The following is a 4206-nucleotide window of genomic DNA, read 5'->3' as shown; positions in this document are numbered from 1 at the left end:
CCGTGCGTCTATCAATGAACACGTCACTGAGAACATTTAGAATACAGAGGCCTTTCCTTGTGTCTCATTCTTATCATTACATGACGATGCGCACCGTCGCTTCATGTCCCTGTCCCTCTGAGAGACCGTGTTAGAGAAAAGTACTTCGGAAAACAGAAGCATGGTCGTGCGTCATGGGCGTGCCTTATTTGCATGTAAGTCCGTGCGTGTTGGTGATGTCCGTGCTTGCCTCTATGCTCATAATAAGCCAATAGTCTTGTCTCTGCCGCTGTACACTAGCCCCATGTCAGTGAGCAGGCGCGTATTATAAGTGTCTGTTTTGTTTTCTGCCAACCCAGACTGCCCCCTCCCGCTCACCCGCTGTAAAGTTCATCGTCCCTTCTCCCTCGATTCTCCCTCTAGATCTAGGGTTAGTCCATTTTATCTTAGTTTCTATGTGAATTTTTTGCTACGATCTGTTTTCCTCTCTGTTGGTTTCATCTCTCCGTGTTTGAATGCGACGCATCTACGCTGTTATGCTAGGAATTGCATGGAAAATCGTTGTGATCTAACCCAAATCCACGCAGTACGAGGCTGAACCTGTACACGACCCGTGCTTCTTAGGGATAGGTTGGTTGGGAGTCGATGTTTGTGCTCGAGAATGCTACGAGCTGTAGCGACCTGCGACGTCCAAGTCCGAGGTGAACGATGAACTTCGCCGAGGGAGGTTGCTAGTTTAAATTGAAGCCCGTAAGGTCTTGCAAACAACGGTGGTGGCCGGAAGTCCGAGGGAGTGGCCAGACCTTGAGCTCTATTGCGTAACCGGCCACATTGTGCTGGAGATCGGCGTTTGTGGGGCTGTTGACTGGGAGTCGGCGTCTGTGCTTGATGATAGCGTTTGGGGTCCTGTACGCTGGAGGCAAGGTTAACATTGATGGATCATCCGTTTCAAATACAATCTAGCCACACATGTTCCGATGGTCGGGTGTCGGTGACGGTGGCGTATGGTTGCGGATGACGATGTTGCTGGGTGCGGCTCTGACGAATTTACATATAATTTCAATGTTACAAACACTCCTTTGAGCCTCCTGTTGATAGACTATTGTTTCTCCTCTTTGCCTCTCTTGTCTTGAAATATACATTTGCTGAAGCTGCTTTTAAAAACAAGAAGCAGAAATCCTTTCACTGATTGACATTGACAACCAAGATTGTGAACTGCTCTAAAAATAGTCAATACTGAATTGTGATGAATTAAGCAACCATTTTTGGAAAATAAAATACTAATTTAATTAATTTCATATTTCCTCTGTTATTACATATGCCATATCTACTGTTCACCTTCTAATCAAAAGTTGTGCACATGTCTATTTAGGAAATTGCTTGTGAAAGACTATTTATGTAAAAATGTCGATTTAGACGAATAGTTTTTCAAGATAATAAAATTTTCCTTGTCTTGAGAATTTCATATAACCGTTGTGTTGCAACGTATTCCAGGGGAAACCATGTGCTGTGATATATGTACCAATTTCGGTTGCCCTGGATTGGAGTCGGGTGTTCTTTACAGCGCGATAACAGTGCAACTTCCTCGATGCCTCAAGACATGCCTAGTAAGGAGAAATGTTTCCCACCCCGTGTTTCCCATCAGTTACTACCATATTGTTCACAGCGCGATAACAGTGCATCTTACTAGTGTATCTTTCTGATTGAGGAAATAGAAGTTTCTACTATATTGTTGGAATGGAATGCCTACATTTAAGAATTTAATGACATGTTTTCAATTTTTTGATGTACCTTGTTTTATCCAAATAGCAACCTGTTGAAAACAGTTGGTACATATCTAATAAGTGCTGTCTGTCTTGGTTATACATGTCGGTATTCAAGGATTCCTTCTTTCCGGTTTGAAGATTTTTTTCCTTGCGCAGTATGTGCCATGCTATTGCAGGCAGCAAGTCACTTCTTCAATCTATCAGTGGAAAGAGCAAGCATTTCAAGAAGAAGGAAAACAAAGGAATCCAGTATTGATCACCAACGACGATCTTTCATATGAGGTCTGCATCACCGATGAACACAACCGGTCAAAAATTCATGGACCTGGCTGGGAAAAGTTAATTAGTGACTATGATCTTCATTATCGAGATCTAGTCATCATAAACCTGGATACTGGGAGTCTGTCCATTGCGATAGATCTGAGACTCAGTGATTCTCGAGGAAGTCACAGGCCCCTTCCCAAACCATCACTAGGTAAGTGCACCAACTTTCATCATGTTTTATCAACTATGTTTATCAGCATACTTTGGTGCTCCTACCCCTGTCCACTAAATGAATGTCATACTTACAGTCAAAGTTATTTCGAAAACGTTTTATGCAATTCTGTTGATTATCATCCCAACTTGATCACATGCATTGAATTTAACCATTCCTTTTAAACTTAAATACCGAGTCCATCTGTTTAAACAAATTTGTTTGAAAATGAGTTATTTTTTTCCATGCAGCTCTTGATTTTCTAAATGACTGGGAAAGGGAGTACATTGAGAAAACAATGTTCGGTCGAGGCGTAAACCTCTCATACAGACAATTTGGACAGAGAATATACTATGTGTTTGAGTCTGGCAACATCCCCACCATACCCTTTGTGCAGCGTCTAAACATCACCAATGTCATAAATGGTCGCCTGGTTAGTCATTGAATATTTGTTTTGATCCACTGCCATGGTTTTCTTTGCTATCTTCGATGTTTTATGTCCTTGTACATTGATTTTATCTAGTAATATCGGTACAATCTGCAGAGAATCCCGTCTGCCGTTGTGAGGCTTCTAAAGATGAACCTGGGATATCTACCTCAAAATGGTGGAATCATCCTAACAGAGATGTATGACGCAATAGACACGAGCACAATGTACTCCATACAAACCGACGGCAGAATGGAGGTGACAGGTTTTTCATATTTTGCCCGGGAAGCTCAGCTAAGTGTTGGTTCAATTACCCTTGTCACAATTGAAAAGCGGTGGCCAACACTGGGAAACATGAAATTGCTGCGGATGATAATCAACGACCTTTCCTGATAGAGCGCTGCCTGTGGCTATACTTCCTAGTTCAGTAATTTATGTCTATTTTTTGAACAGGTTGTACACACCAGTTTTGTTATTTACTTATGTCATGGTATGTAACTGAGCATATAATTATGTTGAAGAGGACGGTGGTGAAAATTTCCTGTCAAAGAAGGTGAAACACTTACAGTAATAATGGAGAATGATAAAAGGAGTCACTGACTATTAATAAAAGGATTCACTGACTAATAATGGAGAATGTATGGCTGTGGTGAAGTGTGTTTCAGAATAGTTTAGTGACGTTGCTAGCTCCCCACGTCAGTAGTATACATAATTTTCACTATGGTGCTCCACATAATATCGTCATGCCAAGTAGTTTGTTGCGATGAACTCAAGCATACACCTCCTAAAAACCTAGCGCCTTCCCCTATGGCTCAGTCACCTTAAGCATCCATGCCTTTACAAACTATCAGTTAAAACACTTGACAGAACACGGGCACAAATTGACGTCCATGCAATCACATAGCTTCATGTTCGTGCCTGACGTAGCGTCGTACCTGTGCCTCTAGTTGTGCTTCTCGCTGTATAAGTGTGTTTCCCAGCTGCATGCCCATGCCCCTCATTTCTTCTCGTGCCCATCTAGTACTTGCAACTATTTCAGACATGACCGTGCCTGTTCCGTCTGCACATTCATGCCTCTAACAGTTAATTGAAAAACATTCTGGAAAACAGTAACGGGTGCCTATTGTCAATCTTCACATCACGTACATTCGACGTTCATTCCTTTGTCACAGAATAACACATAAGTTTAAAATGATTCTTGCTACACTTGTAAAACCCGGAATGCCCTGGATAAATGTCGAATATCACCTTGCGGTAAAACCATGGAGACCGGTGCTTCCCAGAAACACATTTGTGGCTTTTTGCGCATGTAGTTGAGTGCACGGCTATTTGTTCGTGCCCATGCCTCACCTAGCACCATAGCAACGAATTGACATCTGTGTAATCACGTAACTTCATCTCCGTGCGTCACATAGCACCGTATGTCTGCCTCTATCTGCGCATCTTGTTGTATAGGTGCTTCTTGCAGCTGCATGTCCACGCCCCTCGTTGCTTCTCGTTCTTTCTGCCCATCTCGTTGCGTCAGTTGCAACACAGACACGCAATAGTGCCTCTGATAA

Source organism: Triticum aestivum, chromosome 5B (assembly GCF_018294505.1).
Source record: "Triticum aestivum cultivar Chinese Spring chromosome 5B, IWGSC CS RefSeq v2.1, whole genome shotgun sequence".
Classification (NCBI taxonomy): domain Eukaryota; kingdom Viridiplantae; phylum Streptophyta; class Magnoliopsida; order Poales; family Poaceae; genus Triticum; species Triticum aestivum.
Note: the sequence above shows the minus strand (reverse complement) of the source record.